The sequence below is a fragment of the Lissotriton vulgaris genome, chromosome 10 (genome assembly GCF_964263255.1).
Source record: "Lissotriton vulgaris chromosome 10, aLisVul1.2, whole genome shotgun sequence".
NCBI lineage: Eukaryota > Metazoa > Chordata > Amphibia > Caudata > Salamandridae > Lissotriton > Lissotriton vulgaris.
Genome location: NC_141698.1, coordinates 439471877 through 439493553, shown reverse-complemented (window position 1 = coordinate 439493553; position 21677 = coordinate 439471877).

The window sequence follows — 21677 nt, the reverse complement described above, 5'->3', positions numbered from 1 at the left end:
CGAAGCCACCGGATAGTGGTCTGCTTTTCCCATCCCACAGCAGTCATACGATCTCCTCCTCCCCTAATTCTGGCAATTTGGAAAACCCTCACACCACCCTGGTTATCGCCAATGGTCAAAAATCTAGCCATGTTACTATTGTCGAGCCACCATCCAAAAAGAGGAAAGCCCGAGGACCATCAAAAACCAACCACATGTCTTTAAGATCTGGGAAACGCAAAGGGGAGTCTATTGCGAGCTCTATTAATACGATGGCTAGTAGCGCTGCAATTAGCCAGTCCCGCCTAGCGGATGCATGTGTTTCCTCCCACTTGAATAGTGAGTTAGACCTTTGCACTAGGATTGAATCCAAACTATCGGCACTGATCGACCCCATATTAAAGAAATTGTCCCTGATCGAAGAAAGACTTGACAAAATAGAGATGGATATTTCTAAACTCCCCTCAAAAAACCCAATAGGACAACGGGGGGAGGGGTCAAAACATATTTGAATGAGAGGCCAGTGGGAGTTATTAGGAGCCCGGTTAGGAACACAAGTTGCTATATATCTATGGCAGGTCCTGTCACACAGGTTGTACATCCTGACAATCTGCCTCAAACTATAAAACCCTTATTCCCCACTATGAAGCAGGTTGAGAGACCGACTAGTCACCAGGTCCATTTGCCTTGTTTCTCCAGCCCTTTGAGCACCCAGCCTTTTCTACACCTACCACCGGAAGCTACTCCATACACAGTCGTTCTAACGAACGTCCCAGTGCTCTCCCCTGGTGTGCGGGAGCACTGGTCAATGTTAAGAAATAAGGCACTATATTTGCTGAGTGTTAGGACAGGTATTAAGGAACTTCTAGTTCATGAGTTTAAGATGGTTCGCCTAGTCCCTTGGGTGGGTAAATCCTACAAGTCTCATCCAGGCGATTGTGTGGTTCTTAATTTTAGATCCCCAAGATTGGTACAGCACATATTGGAGAGAGCGGGCAATTGTTTAATCAAGGAGGATGACATTGATTGTGTCCCCCAGGGATTTTTCTAGATAACAGAAGGGATCATTGGTCGTAGTGAGAGGAGGGGTGAACCAAACATGTGTGGCCAACTTGCCCGTCAGATTACCGCTTTCCAGATTCCCACTAGTAATCGATTTGATGCCTTAACCTCCATGGGAGAGATAGACTGACTTAAAGCTCCTGGTTGCCTGACTTTAGCCAGAGCCTTAGGAGCCAGGGGCTCACTCGGGTCAGTCATGGGCCCCCAGTCTATACAGGGCACTTTTGTACTTGGGATGTCGCCGATTTTGGTTCTGCTGATCGCAGCCCTGTAGACCTAGGGACCACTTGTGGTATTGGGATGATTAAAACACCTGATATGGCACCAAGGGATACTATCACTATTACCTTGGCCAATTATCCCAGCACCTACAGTGCCTCCAAACAGCATAATATTTCTCCTAACAAGTTAGTGGTTGTGGGGAACAGTAAGGGTACATCTGACCTACTCAACACCACCATAGTACAACAAGTACAGCCCTCGATGTATCTTTCTTCCTGGGATGTAGCGGGATTGTCAACCAAAACTGCCTCAACTGACTGGGCATTGTTTATAGATAAACATGATATCTGGTCCTTTCAAGAAACCTGGTCACTGACTCCCATTTTTTCCCCAGGTTATCTTAATTTTTCTAAACCAGCGCTGGGGGCCAGAGAGGTAGGCCGTCTGGCGGACTCACATCCTGGGTCAGGCAGTCAGATGGATGGGTGGTGCAGGAAGTTTACATTGACAGTCCCGACATATTGGCATTGCGGCTAATAAAGGCTGATGTGCTAGACACACTGGTAATTAACGGCTCGACCCTTGACGAGTCAGGGACGCTTCACGTACCCTACGTATCGGCCCGTTGGAAGAAGAACATTGAAGGTTTTCATATCTCACGGATAAGTGAAGTGATTACAAACCGTTAACTCCGACTATGGAAGAGAACATTAGAACTCTTTCGGCTGCTGTTTATTGACATCTATAAGGGAAGTGACCGGATAGATTTATTCCTCCAGTGTGGAATATCTCGATATACAACTGAAATTCTGTTCATCTGGAGTGTATGAATATTTTGTCTGCTGAGGCCTGGGCTTATACCTGAAAATTTATTGTGCCTCTAATCTCTGAAAACGACATCCTGTCCCACTATGCCTCTGTATACTCCCGCCCTGATGAAGGTTTAGCCCTGGCTGGGGCCTCACACCAAAACGCGCGTTGGCGTTTTCTACATCTGGGGACCATTAGAGTGATCTGGGGTTCTTCCCCAGTTGATTGTGTTCCATCTATTACTCTCAGATCAATCACTGGCTACAATATATTCGTGGAGTGATGCGTGTGTAGAGATTTATGTATGTTGGTATGTAAGTGTTGGCTGGCATGTAGGATTGGTGTGATGATTGGATTGAGATATCTTTATTTTAAATGACCACAATTTCTCTGTGATGCAATAAGTTATTCTATATTCATGTACTGAGAAAGTCTGTATCTCTATGCAATAAAATCTTTATACTTTTGTAATCATGTGTGAGGTCAATTGCGTGGTTCAGGGGTTGACATAAGTATATAAGGACCTATTTTTAGACCTATACAAGTTCCCTAAGGGCAGGTTATTTCTGTTCTCATTGGTTTGATGTTCTTTCCCCGCCTACCTGCCTTGAAGTGACGAGGGGTCCCCCTTCTAATTAGCATTGTTTATAGATAAACATGATATCTGGTCCTTTCAAGAAACCTGGTCACTGACTCCCATTTTTTTCCCAGGTTATCCTAATTTTTCTAAACTAGCGCTGGGGGCCAGAAAGGTAGGCCGTCTGGCGGACTCACATCCTGGGTCAGGCAGTCAGAGGGATGGGTGGTGCAGGAAGTTTACATTGACAGTCCCGACATATTGGCATTGGGGCTAATGAAGGCTGATGTGCTAGACGCACTGGTAATTAACGTCTATGCCAGAGGGTTGCCTGGGGGTAGAGCCTCAACAGTAGTTGCCGTCCTTGACAAATTTCTAGGTAGTTTGGGGGACGGCTGCAACTTGATAATAGTGGGCAATTTCAATTGCACCTTTGAGCCCCTCGACCATGAAGACGGAAATCTCAGTTTGGAAGAGGACGCCCAATGGAACATTCCGCAATTAAACCTAAGCCCAAACAAAAAGTGGACTGAGGCTGCATTACAGCTCAAAGGGTTATGTTTGGAAAGGAGCCTCAGAGCAGTCAACGGGAGGACGCATTCAGATAGCAAGAGCACACACACTTTCAGCAATGGTACTAGAAGTAGTTGTATTGACTATATATTTCTCATTGTTGAAACTGGTCCCTTATGTTAGACATGAAGGTCCAGGAGCGGAAAGAAAGTGACCATGATCCGCTAATCCTATCCCTTAAGGTTCCTGTCCTATCTAGTAGTGGTTCTAGGATCACTGATGATAGGCTAGTAAAGGCCATACTCTCCAACGATATGAGGAGAGTTAGATGGGCAAGAATGGTAGATAACAAGGGCGATGTGGCTGAGATGAAATCCCTGGTCGGTCACTCACTCCATTTTACATGATTGCAACTCCCAGGAGGCGGTGAACCGCATTATCCCTGAGGTTCATAGCAAGCTGTTTGGGAAGCTTAAAACGTTTTTTTATCAAACCCAATAAGAATACGAGGGCCCTATCCACTAAGGTTGCCTCCTGGTATAACAAAACCTGAAGGGAGGCATACAAGTTATTGGCTAAAGCCATTAGATCACAGGTCACGGGGGACATAAAAAAAGCCAGAACTAGGTACAAGGCATCCCATCAGCAGGGGAAGAAGGACTGGGATAAGTCTCGATGGCACGATCTGCTTGTAGCGAGCAACAAACAAAATATGACCCATTTCTGGCATCTTGTTAAAAGGGGCAGCGGAGCGACATCCCAAGTACCCACAAACCACGTCGCCCCGAAGGTGTGGGTGTCCCCTTTCGAGGCGTTTCCGATACTAGTGCATCTTTTCCCTACCTCGAGGTGGAAAATGTTCTAAAATCAATTCCACGAGGCCGGGCACCAGGCCCAGACTGTATCCCGGCTTACCTGTTTTTATCAGATCAGGAGAACTGGGTCCCCTACATAAAATACCTTACAAATGCAGTAGCTAGTGGCGCACCTACTCCCGAAAACGTGGTCCGGTGCTGAAATTCTACCTATACACAAGAAGGGTGACCGTTCGCTACCAGGCAACCACAGGCCAATAATCGATTCTATCCAAAAAATAGTCGCAAGGCTTGCCTTAGTTAGAATTCAGGATTGGATAGACGATATGGATATCCTGACCCCATTACAGGCATGGTCCCACCCCCATATAAGCACCATTGACCAGGTGTTCAGGTTTGTTCTTGTGTATTGGAAGGTAGTTGCCATTGAAGGTGGTACGATTTACGGGGCCTTTCTAGACCTAAGGACTGCGTTTGATTTAGTCCCTCGCACAAAACTGTGGAGGCCCTTCAGGCTCTGGGGATACCCTATGAACTACTGAGTATCCTGGTCAAATTGCATGAATTAAATTATGCGCAGGTCTGATGGGGGAAACAGGGGAATGTTACCAAAAAGTTTGCAGTTGTGTTCTGGCCCCAACCCTGTATTCACTTTTTATTAATAGGGTGGTCCATTATTTTACATCCCAGCCCACTGATGCCCCAATGCTGGCAGGAATTAAAATACTGTTGCTCATGTTTGCGGATGATACCCTGTTACTCTACAGGACTCAAAAGGCCTGCAGGTTGCCCTGGAGCGTTTCGTGGGTTTTCTGTCGTGAGCATGAGCTTGCGGTAAATGTCGACAAAACGAAGTTCATGATGTTCCATAGGTCAAAGGCCTTGAGGGGGAGGATACATATGAATAATGTCCCCTTGGAACAGACTGACACCTTCACTTATTTGGGGCTCACATTGGGAAAGAAACTGAGCTGGAAATCCTAGATTGACTTGCTGACACTCAAACCTTCCCAACTTGCAGGAGCATTGTTAAAAGAGCATAGGCTTTCTAAGACTAAGCCCATAGCCCCGCGCATCAGATATATAACCTTAAAGTGGGTTCATCAATGTTGTATGGGGCGAAACTATGGGGTTTTAATGATTTAATTTCCTTGGCTGCTGCCCAAAACACATTTTTAAGAGCTTTGATTGGCCTTTCGCAGTCTACTCCACTGCAGCCTTTATATTTGGATTTGGGCTGTAACTAAATCATGGACCAGGCACTGTTTAGAAGCATTCTGGAGAGGACTCTGAACCACTCTGAAGCTTACCCTGTATGTTCAAGCTTTTTCCGAAGTTAGGTCATTGGGTTCTATAACTAAAATCCCTTGGATAAGGAATCTAAAGTACACACTGGTCAGTATGGGGATGAGTAAACTGTGGGAGAATCCAGTAGATGCTGTCTTCCCAGCGAAAAAGGATTTGAAAGCAGCCTACTGGAGTATGGTTAGACTGCAGCAGTTTACACAATACCAAAGCTGCTCTTTGACACATGTTTATATCGACCACAAACACGAGCCAAAATTAGAATCATATTGGAACATCAATACAAGACCCACTGACAGGAAGCTGTATCATCAGTTTAGGGTGGGCTCTCTTCCCATCAAAGTGTTTACTAATAGTTGGTATCCCCCTGTGGATGACAAATGCCCTTTTTGTCCAGTCGAGATTGAGTCACTAGCTCACATTTTCTTTGTATGGTCTGCCTACAGGTCACCTAGGCACAAATGGTTGAAACCAATTTGCAAGAATATGGGCATCAGAGTAGCTATGGAGGCTCTAAGGATTTTGAAAACCAACACTGATGATCCTACTGTCATAGCAGTAGCCATATTTCTGAGTTGGTTGTGGGTCATTCGAGCGAAAAAGATGAGGGCTTGTTAACACAACCACACACATAATATTTAGACTCGGTCCCTTTAGTAGCAGCTACTTTTACCAGTCTACCATAGTTGACAGAAATATATATTTATCATGTTCAAATCCGTTCACTGTCTCTCATGCCCCTTGTAAATTTTGTGATTTTAGCTATGTTATATTCTTGTTCATTACTTTTCTTTCAAGTGTATTGCTGTGGTCGCATGCCAGTGCGTGAGACATGTTTATCTTAGAGAATGTTCTTAGTTCTAGAGTTTGTTAGCTAGTACTGGGGACTGTTGGAGCTCAGTACAGGCTGAACTTGGATATTGATGGATGTCATTCCTGCTGCAAATAAATCAAGACTCTTTACTATACATTTGTCTGGATTATTACAACAATTTTGGCGACGAGGGAAATCACCACTTGCAGCACGGATTTGAGTGGTGTTTAGAACCTATTTTGTACAATTTTCTCCTGACTGATAAATTTGTCCGGTATGTACAAAACCTATTTTGAAGCATTTTTATTGTGCCAGTGGCAGTACTTTACCTATATTCCTTGAAAGCACCTGCGGCAGTGTTTTTCATTTATTTTAACCAATTTTTATCCTCTGCTTATTGAATTTATACAGAGCAAACACTACGGAGCAAACAAAGTGCATTTGTTCACTGTATTTTCTCTACTGCCTTTGTTATTGATATTTTCCCTGCTTATTTTATCGACCTCGATATTTAAAATTGAAGTTTCAGCGCATTTTTGGAGTTGAGAGTTCTACGCGATCTTGTTTAATTTTAAAATTGAAGCTTGCGTCTTACCTGATCCTGGAACTCTCTTACGCGGCTCTCAATGATGTCAGCAGAGCTGGTTTGTAATGCGCATGCGTAAAGACGTCTATCACGCACCACGTAATACGTCCGGCGGCCATTTTGTAGTTACCATAGTTACACAACAAAACTTCACGGAGACATCGTTTTGAACATCGACATTATTTCGATTCCACATATTTATCTATTTTCAACGGAAGTAAGCATTTTATTCAATTTCCAATGTTTAATGCATTTCAACCTTTATTTTCCTCTACAAGTTAATATTTACAGTGATTTGGTTACTTGTGCTCATTGGAGAAGTTTTTTTTTTGTTCATTCATACTCCAGCTTCTCTGTGCAATACAATTCAAAGGAAAGCTTATTTATTAGTTCTTTTAAAATTGTTTAGTACATTTTATCATATTTACAAGCAAGATGCAATTTGACCCTCCCACCAAATTTTTACAAACAAAAGGTGATCCACCTATGCCATGGACAAGGTGGAAAGAAGAGTTTGTAAATTACATGAAAGCTATTGATGGTGAGAGGATGGGTGCGGAAAGAAAAAAAAGTATCCTTCTTCATTGTCTGGGCTCAGAAGGACAAAACATTTTTAGATCTTTGCCCCAAATTACTTCTAGCAACGAAGGTGGTGGAGATAACTTAAATCCTCATATTGAAGCTCTTGCTAGACTTGAAAAAAGATTTAAACCCAATTTAAGCATTGCACTTAAACGTTTCAAGTTCTATACTAGAAAACAGAAAGAAGATGAATCTTTTGAATATTTTTAACTTCTCTAAGATCTTTAAGTCTTCATTGTAATTTTGGTACCATCACAGATGAAATGATACAGGATCAGATTATTGTTCATACCAAGTGAAAAAAAAAACAGGATAAACTATGGGTTATGGGTGATCCGAATTTAGCCGAACCCATTGCTGTAGCTAAGGCACAAGAACAATCTGATTTATGGATGAACACTGTAAAAAACAACTCAGAGAAGAAATAAATTGAGGAGGAAGTTTGTGTTGTAAAACATAAACAAGGAAATAAACATGAATCTTCTTTCAACAAGACTGTAGGAGAGTAGGGTCTGCAATCCTATGTACACCCAGATTTTTTGCTTTTGTTTCACTGGTTTACGACTTTCTCTGGCTGTGGGCCTGCCAATCAGACCCACAACCTGGCTGTTCTCTTTCTAAATTACGACATGTACCCTAGGTGCATTTACCAATTGGTACTGGGCCACCTTATCAGACCCTGTAACTCAGGGCATAGGTGTACCCAGGGCTGTCAGGGGCTGCAGCATGTATTATGCCACCCCTGGCTGGCCACCTAAATTTGACACAACTGGCTGCATGACAGCTGGGGCAAAGGCGTGTAATCACCCTTTGCTGTAGGTGTAGTATACCTATACCTAACCCTAAAATGGACACACAGATTCCTATCAGTCACTCCTATGGCAGGCCTTGACAATCCTGAAGGCAGAGTGCTTGGAATCGTGTGAGATGGTGCTCTGGCATGAGCTGAGCCTGTCTGCAGCTTGCGGAATCAAGTCCTAATAGCTGTTCCATGATATCGCATACCATATACTCTTAAGTGCATTATAATCCTCGCGGTTAAATGCTAACTTTGGTATTGCTTTATCAAAACATGTCGAGTAAGGTGTCATACGAATTGGAATACTAACCCCTCGCCAATTCTGGCGACGGGGTTAGCATTCCACCCTTCTAGAGGGACACGACATGTATGTAACTGTGAACCCCGGTTAAAGTTAACTGAAGCCTCAGCTCCACAAAATGGATGCTGCCACCACAGACACGAGTCTGACCTCCTGCTGCTGGGAGTCCTTCCAGCGAGGGAGGCCTGGACAAAGGGTTTCCTGTCCGGGGCGGTGCTAGCACCGTCCCAGACATGGTTTTGTGTATCCTGGGTAGGCAGGGCTTTTCAGGAAGGTGACTGCTGAGTGCTCACTACGCATAGGCCGGTCTGAACCAGTTCCAGGGGCACACCAGCCCCTGGCCTGGGGAAGTCCGGCATGGCAGAGGGGTGTAACCACCCCCCTCCTAGTCCCACCCATAGGCAGGACCTAGTCACCGGGTCAGCCCCCTTTTTTAGTATAAAGATGGGAGCGGGCCCCCTGTTAAAATTAGATCATCTTTGGAATCAAGACACGACTTTCTGCGAAAGGACTTCACGATTTCTTCATCAAGATTCTCCCTTGTGGCTAAGGAGTAGTCACCCTGCATCCGCAGGCACCATCCTAAAGAACACTGCGGTCTGCTGCAAGTCCTTCATCACGAATCCGACGACCCAGCTCGACGAGACCCGGCTTCCCTGGCACCTCTGACCTCTACTCACCTCTACAGCCAAGCTGAGAACCGTGAGTGCGACGAGACCTCGAGGGACCGACGATCGCCAAGACTGCACGACATCTTTACAACAAGCCCACCGTGTCCTCCACGGGTGAGTGCTTTGGGGTCCGAGAAGCCCCAACCCTGCGCAGCTCCAGCACCCAAGATCAGCCTCCCGGCATCTCCACGATCTGCGTGGGGCCCTTCTGCTGTTTGCTGTGCACCGCGTTGTTTGGCTACTAGCCAGCTGGCTTGTGGCCTTCTGAACGACGCCCGACGACATCACTGCTGCTGGTCTGGTTGCTCCAGACTGGCCCTTGCTTCCTTCTTGAAGAGAGGCACCCCGGACCCTCCTGGTCCACTCCAGACGCCATTTTAGGTCCACCGCGTGGGCTTTAATTTGCCAAGGCTTTGTTGCCCAATCCTGGGTCCAGCGACGCCGACAGCTTCTATCTTCGTGGGACAGCTCGATCCTCCTTCCTGGTCGCCGACAACGCCTCCTGGTCCGTGAGATCTTCGAGCACAGCGTCACCCACTCGCCTTGTCGAGGTGGCCACCATCCGGTGCCCTCCTGGTGCCCACTGACTACTGGCTAGTAGTCTCGAACTTGGTCCCCTCTGCTTTCAGGTGTCATCTTCCATCGATCCAGGCTTGGATCCACCGAACTTTCTTCACTGGTCGCCTGCCAGCAACTTCTTTCTTCCAGGCTCCTGGTCCGTCAACGAGGATTCCCGACGTCCTTTGAGTCCTATGCAGCTGCAGCCCCTGGGCTAGGTAACTTCGGCATTTCGGTGCCCCAGCATAGCCTCAGTATCCAAGGGTCAGAATCCACTTTTGTTTTCTTCCTACCAGGTCGGGTTCGCCCGAGAACACTAAACTTTGCAATTTCTAGCTACCATAGACTTTGTCCCGCATCTCGCGTGAGAGTGCACACACTGCACCCGAGTCCCCTGGGTCTCCTAGAAGTAATCTAACGATTCTATAGTCAAGTCCTAGCGATTCCAAAGCCTATTAGTACTGTACTTACCTGCTAGTAATTTCGCATTCCACTTTTCAAGTATATGGTTTTCCGTGCCCCTCGGGTATTTGTATATACTGTGCTAACTTAAGTATTTTTGTAAGAGTTTTGGTTTGTGCTTAGTACCCTGTCCTCATAAAGAGTACAGGGCTGTTGTGAATCTTAATAAATAACTGTTTATTTTCATAACACTTGTGTGGTGTCCTTTCACTTGGTATTCAAGGGGTATATGTGGTATAACAGTTGGCTTAACACGCCCTCTCGAGTCTTTAGCCTTAGACTGCTCGTATCCACGCTACTAGGATAGCTGGTCTATAAGGTTGACTTACAACCAATCATCAATAAGGGTTGCTGGACTGATACATAGTGTTCACTAGAATAGTGACCACTGCATATCAGGCCACCTTCTCACATTGGTGAGCAGCGGTTGGGATTTGAGCTTGCTGTTGTTTTACCACACGTATCCTAAGAATATCTTGTTGAAAGATCACATAAGTACTGTTAGTACATATAACCAAGCTTAGAATACTCTGAGTCCTACTGAACCAGCTGTTGCAGCTCCTCAAGGCCTAGCACACCTTGGCTGCAACTCTTAGCAAGGGATCAGTAGGTAAACACATAGTGTAGGTAGGTGCATCACTTACACCACACTAGAAACAGTATGTCGGACAAAGGAGGAAACTCTGAGTCTCCCCTAGTGCCAGTTGACCCTCCACAGGTCATCCCTTCAAGATATACTGACTTAAATCCTCATATTGAAGCTTTTGCTAGACTTGAAAAAAGATTTAAACCCAATTTAAGCATTGCACTTAAACGTTTCAAGTTCTATACTAGAAAACAGAAAGAAGATGAATCTTTTGAATATTTTTAACTTCTCTAAGATCTTTAAGTCTTCATTGTAATTTTGGTACCATCACAGATGAAATGATACAGGATCAGATTATTGTTCATACCAAGTGAAAAAAAAACAGGATAAACTATGGGTTATGGGTGATCCGAATTTAGCCGAACCCATTGCTGTAGCTAAGGCACAAGAACAATCTGATTTATGGATGAACACTGTAAAAAACAACTCAGAGAAGAAATAAATTGAGGAGGAAGTTTGTGTTGTAAAACATAAACAAGGAAATAAACATGAATCTTCTTTCAACAAGACAAAACAATTTTCTTCTCAAAGGTCTTTCAACCAGAACTTTCAAGGAATGTGTTTCAGATGTGGTAATAAATTTCACATTGCTTCCTTTTCAGGTTGTCCTGCTTTAAAGAGAGAATGCAATTTTTGCAAAAGAATTGGACATTTTAGTAACATGTGCAGGGACAGACGTTCTCCTGTACAAAATAAAGGGGCTGTATCTTTGATTGCTGAGGGAAGTGTAAACAATTTGTTAATCGAAATAAAGACATAATTAAACTGAAAAAACCTGATTTGTTTTGATCATATTAAGTTTCCAGCACACTTTGAAATTACAAAAGAATTTGCTACATTTGTGCTTTCCTAATTCTGATATATTTTGAAATATTTGCACAGATCCTTTACAAACATTTACATTTTGTTGTGTGCTATAAAAAAGTATTTCCTTTCACATCCCCAGACTGTCAGGTAAATCCTCTCACTTTGAAGTTAGACAAAGAAAACTAAAATCCAAGCTCCCTCGGAAAACAAAGCCTGAAATTTCACCTCTGTATGATTAAACAGCAAATGTGACAAAGTAAGGACAAAATGTAAAGGCCTGTTTACAGAAAGCAGGCACTAGTGGAAGTATGCAGTAAACAGGTATGCTCTACGGGAGGGACAAAAACTTGCTGGACAGCCTAAAACAAATAAAGACAGCAAATAGAAAGCAAGAAAAATGTGCAATACAAACCACAAAGCCAATAGAAATCAATAGGCAGAATGCATTCTTAAGTCAGCTTTCAGAATGTCCCCAAAAAAGTCTTTAGCAACCAGGCAGCTCTGCTTTCTGGTAGGCTTCAACCAAAAAAGAGAGTGTTTGCAAGTATGCTTTGGTAAGGAAGCCAGCTATCTGCCTCTGCCTCACCCCAACTCTTCCACCATGTTAGGTTGCCCATATTTAAACCGATAGAACCCCACCAATTTCTACACTATCCAGCAGGTCAACCTAGGAGTCAAGAGCATGTGCAGTTCATCTGAAACAGAAGAATGTTCACTATGCCTATCACCCATATACTTTGTTCGGCAAAAGAAAATGAACAGCAGCAACAGCAATTGTATATGATTAACAGAAGTCGTCATGGAGTGAAGTCACATCCCCTGTAACTATTATGGAATGTCTGCCATCAAAATGGAGTCTGAGACAGCTGTCTTGAACAATATTCAGGTAATAAATATCGCCCTGTAAAACTGTTGACTCCAGAATAATACCTCCAATTATATTGTCAATGTAAATATATAGAAGTACAAATTCCTTAACTCCACATCTATGTATCTTGTCTATCTATCTATCTATCTATCTATCTATCTATCTATCTATCTATCTATCTATCTATCTATCTATCTATCTATCTATCTATCTATCTATCTATCTATCTATCTATCTATCTATCTATCTATCTATCTATCTATCTATCTATCTATCTATCTATCTATCTATCTATCTATCTATCGATCGATCGATCGATCTATCTTTCTATCTATCTATCTACCTATTTAACTATCCATCTACTTGTCTATTTAAAGTCACTGAAAAAACAAAGGTTAAAGTAATGTTATAGCTAGGTAAAAGTGCCAGTTTAAACATTAACATGTTAAACCAAAATTAACACTGAAATTCACCAGTAATAGTTATTTCAAGTAACTAATACTCATGCACCGCCATGAACATTGATGTCACAAATGACGTCATTTCAGAGGTCCTCAGTCATGTCAACTATGATATCATAAAACATGTCATGAGTGCTGAAATATATGGGAGGTCATAAGCAGTGCATGGTGGGGGTGCAAGTTATAGTTGCTGGTTACAGGACAGGCCCTGCAGCCAGCCAACACTGAAGGCCATGCGCGGCAGGGGGCCACCCACCCGTGAGGGTTTGGATGCAGGGTACAGGCCAGGCTCTGTGGCCAACCCAATGCTGTGCACGGCCAAAGGTTGTGCACAGCAGGGGGTAGGCTACCCAGGTGGGGATGGAATGGTAATAACATATTACTTCACATACAAAAGCCTGAGTAATTATCTGGAAAAAAGGGTTAAAGTGACATTATATTTAGGCATGGTAAACGTAGTTTGCTTTACATTTAGAAAAAGACCGAAATTGACTAAAAGAAACAAATGTTAAAGTGACATTAAACTTAGGTGAAAATGTAAGTTAAAACATAACATTATAAACTCAAAAAATACTGAAACTCGCCAGTTATAGCTGACTGAGGTAATTATGACTTGCACATTCACTTTTTTTTTTTTAATTGTTTTTATTTATTGCAAGAGGAAAAATAGACACAATACTGAAATCACATTGGTTGTACATATATATATGGTTACCTATACAATTTAAATCATTGTATTTAAAAAAAAGAGAAGAAAACAGGAGATTACAAAATAAGTATTCACAAAGCTCTGGAGCATGACAAAGAGAAAAACTAAAAGAAAAATGTACGTGCCGGTCACACAGTAAAGTTTAATTAATAAATGTTCCCCATATTTTTTCCCTTCCTTTCAATGCTTTTGGGCCTCTTAGTTTAGCCAACAAGAGCTCCATGGTATTTATTTAATGCATTAAATACCACCATTCCATAACACTTGGGGGTTCTTTCGATATCCAGGTCCGCGCAATGACCAATCTAGCACAAGCAAATATTATTGTTACTTAGTCGTTAAAGTTGCTACTGGTATCTTGCATATCTAACAGAACTAAGTGGGCTGAAAGAGCGGGTGATATTATGTGTTTTTTGTTAAGAACATCGATTATACCCAACCAAAAAGTCGAGAGTTTCGGGCATGATAGAGCATATGTTCTATACCTGCAGCTTCCTTATTACATTTTAAGCATTTGGGGGCAGATTTATGTCGGACTTGCGGCACTTTTGCGCCGCTGTTGCGTCACTTCTGTGACGAAGCGGCGGCGTAAACCCTGCGCCACGTTGCGACACACTTACATCGTGACACATCTATGGAGATGCGTCACGGTGTAATGCCCTGCGCCACATGAAACCTGCGTCAGGTTTCATGTGGGCGTTTCCACGCAGGGGGGGGGGGCGTTCTGTCGCAGAAATACCCCTGAAAAGTGACTCAGTGAAATCTACAAGATTTTACTGAGTCACTTTACCAGCGCTGATGCGTCAAAACCCTGCGCCTGCTTGAAGCAGGCGTAATGGTTTAACGCACCACGTTAGAGATAGGGCAAGTTGGAAAAGTGCTGGACGTGCGTGCCGCACGCAACACAACTTCAGCACTGCGCCAACTTCACGCCCTAGATGCGACACGCATCTGTTTATTCCTGCGCCATGGTGCGCCGCATTGTAAATGATGTGCATCATGGGTGGCGCAAGGATAAACATGCGTGCCGTATCTTTCCTGGCGCATCTCTGCTGATTTGCAGAGATGCGTCAGGCAACATGAATCTGCCCCATGGTCCGTTCATTAGAGATGTTGCCAGAAGTCCAACTAGAAATTCTTTGCGGTTTATAGTATATTTGAGTGATTGTCCTATAGAATTGTAACCTTAAATTTGAGGAATGAACCACCCAATTTAATTGTTTAAGTGAGCCCGCAATTTGGCTAGAGTTAATATTAATTCCCAACCTATTAGTCCATTTGTCAGCCATTTTCCCAGTCACCCACTTGTCCTTTATTTAAAAGAGTGTAGCTTTTACTAATGAGAGATTTGGTGCGGTTCGAATAAATACATTGTAGAATGTCTGATTGCTCTAATGTTTCAATTTTCATTTTATTGAACAAGAAATCTTGTATCTGCATGTATTTAAAATATGTGGTATCTTTAATTTTATAGAGTATTTTTAATGTATGAAAACTTAAGAAACCTGCCGGACTGTAAAGATCTCCTAGGGTGTTAATACCCTGATCTATCCATTGGGCACAAGCACCATCAGAGAAAATGTTTGACATCCCTGGGTTCCCCCATATTGGTAATTCAGCGTTAAAAAAGGATATTTTGTCAGTGTCCATAATTTGTTCCCAAATTCTTTTGATTGCTCTGGCGGTCTTGAATTTAACTCTCTTGTAATAGTTTGGGTCATGTACCCGGAAAAAGAACTGGTTACTTTGTGGCCCTAGCATGAATTGGTGGTAGAATAGGGGAGCTTCTTTAGCCAAAAGGTTACATATGCATTGGATAAAGGTGGCAAAGAAATACATTTTAAGATCTGGAAAATGTAGTCCCCCTTTTTCGATTGGTAATTTAAGTGCTATCATTGATCTGCAGGCTTTTTTGTATCCCCAGATGTAGTTGCTACAGATGCTTTCTATTTTCTTAATGTATGATTTGTTCAGTTGTAGCGGGATGGATCTAAATAGATAAAGTATTTTTGGTACTATTCTTCATTTTGATTGTGTTAATACGTCCAATGAAGCTGAGTGGTATTTTATGCCAGTTTTTAAGTATGGAAGTAATATCTTTAAGTAAAGGATCATAGTTTAATGGAATAATTTTGTCAATATTAGAAGTAAGTTTCACCCCTAAGTAGGTAGCATTGGAGCATAGCCCTAATTTTGGATGTAAAGGTTGGTAATTTGCTATCACTTGAGTTTTATTAACATTTAGCCGATAACCCGAGACATCGCCAAAATCTCTGGCTTCCTTGATTATGTTAGGTATAGCTTGTACCAGGTAGTGGTATATATGGTGATGTCATCGGCAAAGGCAGTGATTTTTAAGCACTTACCTTAATGTTCTATTGGAGTAATATGCTCTTGAGCTGTTAGCGCATTGAGGAAGGGTTCTAGGGCTAGGGCGAATAACAGGGGTGAGAGAGGGCACCCCTGTCTGGTGCCCCTATTTATTAGAAAGCTATCCGAATTATTTCCGAGATAGTTGACTATGGCTGTTGGTGTCTCATATAGAGACTGTATCCATCCCAAATATTGTCCCTATATGCCAAATGCCTTTAGTGCTGCGAAGAGGTACTCCCACCCCACTCGGTCAAATGCTTTCTCTGCATCTAGCATGACTATTCCGCTAGGTGAAAGTGCCAGTTTAAACATTAACATGTTAAACCAAAATTAACACTGAAATTCACCAGTAATAGTTATTTCAAGTAACTAATACTCACACACCGCCATGAACATTGATGTCACAAATGACGTCATTTCAGAGGTCCTCAGTCATGTTATCTATGATATCATAAAACATGTCATGAGTGCTGAAATATATGGGAGGTCATAAGCAGTGCATGGCGGGGGTGCAAGTTATAGTTGCTGGTTACAGGACAGGCCCTGCAGCCAGCCCACAATGAAGGCCATGCGCGGCAGGGGGCCAGCCACCCGTGAGGGTGTGGATGCAGGGTACAGGCCAGGCTCTGTGGCCTACCCAACGCTGTGCACGGCCAAAGGTTGTGCACAGCAGGGGGTAGGCTACCTCGGTGGGGGTTGAATGGTAATAACATATTACTTTACATACAAAAGCCTGAGTAATTATCGGGAAAAAAAGGTTAAAGTGGCATTATACTTAGGCATGGTAAACGTAGTTTGCTTTACATTTAGAAAAAGACCGAAATTGACTAAAAGAAACAAACGTGAAAGTGACATTAAACTTAGGTGAACATGTAAGTTAAAACATAACATTATAAACTCAAAAAATACTGAAACTCGCCAGTTACAGCTGACTGAGGTAATTATGACTTGCACATTCACAATGCACTACTTGTGATCTCACATATGAATAACTATCATTGTGATGATTTGAAAATGCCAGTAAAGAAATATAAAAAATAAAAATGACCTCACATATGAACTCACATATTATATCACTCATGACATGTTCTATAATATCATTGATAACATCACTAATGACATCTCAAATGACATAATTAATGACATCTACTAAGTTATGGCGCATTACTGCACTCCCTCTGAGCTGGCACACTGAGTGCAGCCTTGCACCATTGCAGGCACCCGAGCATCCTGGTGCAAATATGTCTGTTTTACAGGCAGAATTGTTTGACACCTTCCTGCACAAGAACAATCCTCTGAGGCATTTCTTCTTTCTACCTGTGTGGCAGCATGCAGCACAGATAGAAAGAGGAAATAACAAGGAGAAATAATGATTTTTCTCCTCATTATGCCTCAGCTGGGAAGGTGAAGTATTTTGATGCATTCCCAGCTTTACTAGTATAAGTAAATCTAGTAATGCACAAACAAAAAACATGGGTGGATGCGAGGGACCACCCACGCTCCACACATGGAACGCCTTTGCAGTGCAGAATAATGCAAGTCAGGAACTAGCGCTGGATTGCGTTACTCCAGATATAATATGCCATGCATAGTCGCACAAGGTGGCTCTGCGAGGCACAGTAAATAAGAGTAGAGGGCTTGTGTTGCCTGTCATCGGTTTGCGTGATGCAAGGGCACAGCAAGCCCGTCATAAATCTGGCCCTAGGTGTTTATTATTAGCAGTGAGAGTCTATTTCACACTGCAAACATGTTCCACCTTCTAGAAGTGGCCTTCCATGTGACCTTTGAACCCATAGGTATTTTCACATGGATTCCAAGAAAGACACCAGGGAATCATCAGAACCATATTAAGCACTATTTCTCAGAACTCTCTCTAGATTTCCTTAAACCTCTCTGCATCTCCACAGCCTGTGGCACTTCTAGAGGAGCCCATTGCTTGACGAAGGAGCAACATCTCTGTTGAAGTCACTCCTTCTCAAAACCCCTACTCCGTTGAAAATCTCTCAATTCAAGTCAAGAATGCTTTATTCAACAACTTAAAGTCATAAAAGTAAACATATCATACAACAGTGCATTTTATGAACACATTTTTTTTTAAAATCAGATTTTTTTTTAAAAAGCATTCCGAATATCAACCAGGTAAATAAAGTTTCAAATACGTACAGAACAGAAACATTTTATAAAATGCAAAGTGCAAATGAGCAAAACATAATCAAGTACAAATAGACTCTACTTATGTTGGTTCTGTAATCAACAAGAAAAATAGAGCCCTCGGATGCATATAGTTCAGGGACATTTTTATAAAGGACAGAGTGCAGAAAAGAACAAACTCAAAATGAAATAGTCAACTTTTGTGACATTCCTGGTATCGGTCAGAGAATCAATTCCACTATACATACAGTACAAAAACATTGTGCGAAGTGCAGAATGCAAGAGGGCAAACTTGATCAAATAAGATAATCCCCGTTCATGACACATAGTGGGCCTCTAAGTAAAAACCTATAAAAACATTATTACAGTTAAAAAAAAAAATTCCTGCACCTTATGGCTCCTGTTAAAAAACTTGCAACCCCAAAACAAACCATGAGGGAAGATAGCATTTGAAGGTAAGGCTGGCCTAACTTGCAGAAAGTGACAATCTCTGAGTAATGGTAGTATACATTTCTTATGTAAGGAAACATAATAGTCACAAAAGAAAAAAGTGAAGAGTATCCTGTTCAGAGAGATTGTCACAGGGACAGGGTTCTAAGGAGCGAGGTTTAGGAAAGCCCTGCGAAACTGACAAAAGCCAGGGAGCCATTTGTAGACGAAATCGTGTTAAAAAAAACGATGAAAGGGATTACCGACAATGAATAATTAGGGTTGAACTTGGTGTTGCATGGATAATGTTACATAGCGTCTTATCATTGGTTTTAGCAACTCCTTTTCGTCCCTTAGTCCCTGGCGCTCAGTCAAAAACTGGTGTTTAATATTTCTAATTTTGAATTTGTCCATGGGTTTGGGAATTAGGAATAAATCAGGGCAGCCTAGCCAATTTGTCTGTTTCCTTAAATACTTTAGCCAGGGGATATGTTCGGCTCTATCTAGCACTAGACAATCAGTAATTAATATTTGGTTTATGTTTATATTGGGACTTGCCCATACTGTCAGCCAGGGCATTGATGGAGCCACTGCGATCCGGTCTGATATGTAACCCACCGCTAGTTCTTCATGTATTACATATGCTGTGGTGGAATGCGGAACTGCTAAAATCTTATGTTAGAACTTGTCTTCCTCATGCTGAATATCCTTTCCTTCTTTATATCACCAGATGTCACTGCCTTAGGTTGCCATGGGGATGCATTTTTCCTTACATATCTTCATCAGGGCCAAAATGGGTTTTGACCCCAATCTTTTAGCGAAATTTAGTGTTGCCCCTGTAGCTCTAGCAAGAGTATTCTTTTTTTGCGTAATTTGCGGGCACCATGAAGAAAGCACGTCAGAAAGTACCCCCAAGTAAGGGATGGTTGGAACCTTTGTTAGTTCTGTCCCTTTACAATAAAATGTGAACTTTTTTGGGACTTACCAGGGCCAATAGACATCGCGTGTGCTTTCTTAAAATTTGTTGAAAGGTCTAAGGAGTCCATAAAAAACTATAAAAGCATTTAAAAGTGATTGGAGGCCCGCTGCCGTCCTGGCTAATATGACTGTCATCTGCTTATAAAAGTGCGGGGATCATCTTGTCGCCAAATCTAGGGAGGTCTTTGCAGCTAGCTATTAAAAAATCTCCCAAATAATTTATGTATAGTGTGAACAAGAGGGGGCCAGGATACAATCTTGGCGTACCACTCTTTTGACATCCCAGGCGGATGTCAAATCCCCATTACTGTTGTATCTGACTGACCGCTGTGTTATTCTCATGAATAGCATGTAAGAAGTCCATGCGCTCTGGTTCGAGACCCATATCACTTAAGATGGACCACAGCTTTGATCTATTAACACAGTCGAAGGCTTGTGTCAGGTCCATAAACGCCAGATGTATTATGCCCTTTTTGGCGATGGTGTACTTAACTACTGCTAAGTGTAAATTTAAGGATTGGTCCAAGGTCCCTTTGCCTGGCCTAAAACCATATTGCAGGTTAGAAATACCATTGCGGTCATCCAGCCATGTCGTTAAGCAATTAAGTACGACTTTTCCCATAATTTTTGGCTGTGAGATCGGCCAATAACATATAGGCTCATCCCTTGTGCCCTTTTTAAAAATGGGAACGATGACTGCCTTCCCCCAGGATATTGAGTATCTGTGTAAAGATGCGGCATTAAAAGCATTTGTCAAAATGCTAGCCCATACATTTGGATCTGCTTTGTATAGGTCGGCCGGTACCCCGCCGCTACCTCGCTGGGGCCTGGGGCCTTTTCACCAGATGTCATTGCAATTGCTTCATAGACCTCCTCTACACTAAAGTGGAGTGGTGTGCTAGTTTGTCCCCCTTCCCTATGCTCCTTTGTTTCTCCCAGGTTTACATCACTAAAAATATTTCCAAAATGCGATAGCCATTTGTCTGCTGGAATTAAACAGTCAGTGTTGGAGTTAGGAATTTCGGAAAGAAAGGGACTGTTGACTACTATCCAGAAATTTGAGCTGTCTTTCAGCATGCTGCAAAAAACACAGTTGATGGACAGAATGTAGAACAATGTCATACATTCACCCCAGTACAAGGATCTGGGCCTAAATCCATCGTTTTTTTGCACTCCACACCACCCTGGGTTAGACACTGGCTATATGCAAATCAGCTCTGACCCTGTGCCTCATAGGAACAGTCCAGTCCGAACTACCAAGCCATGTCTTTCCCAGACCGGAATCAAGCATCCAAGGACCGGTTTCTGGCTATCAGCCTTCATCAGCCTGGATAGCTTAACTCCAGTGGTGTGGAGAGTCTGGGACTCACGTCTGAGTATACCCAGCACACTCGGGGTGAAAATTGCAAAAAACACAGTTGATGGACAGAATGTAGAACAATGTAATACATTCACCCCAGTACAAGGATCTGGGCCTAAATCCATCGTTTTTTTGCACTCCACACCACCCTGGGTTAGACACTGGCTATATGCAAATCAGCTCTGACCCTGTGCCTCATGGGAACAGTCCAGTCCGAACTACCAAGCCATGTCTTTCACAGACCGGAATCAAGCATCCAAGGACCGGTTTCTGGCTATCAGCCTTCATCAGCCTGGATAGCTTGACTCCAGTGGTGTGGAGAGCCTGGGACTCACGTCTGAGTATACCCAGCACACTTGGGGTGAAAATTGCAAAAAACAACACAGTTGATGGGCAGAATGTAGAACAATGTCATACATTCACCCCAGTACAAGGATCTGGGCCTTAATCCATCGTTTTTTGCACTCCACACCACCCTGGGTTAGACACTGGCTATATGCAAATCAGCTCTGACCCTGTGCCTCATGGGAACAGTCCAGTCCGAACTACCAAGCCATGTCTTTCCTAGACCGGGATCAGGCATCCAAGGACCGGTTTCTGGCTATCAGCCTTCATCAGCCTGGATAGCTTAACTCCAGTGGTGTGGAGAGCCTGGGACTCACGTCTGAGTATACCCAGCACACTCGGGGTGAAAATTGCAAAAAAACTCAGTTGATGGACAGAATGTAGAACAATGTCATACATTCACCCCAGTACAAGGATCTGGGCCTAAATCCATCATTTTTTTGCACTCCACACCACCCTGGGTTAGACACTGGCTATATGCAAATCAGCTCTGA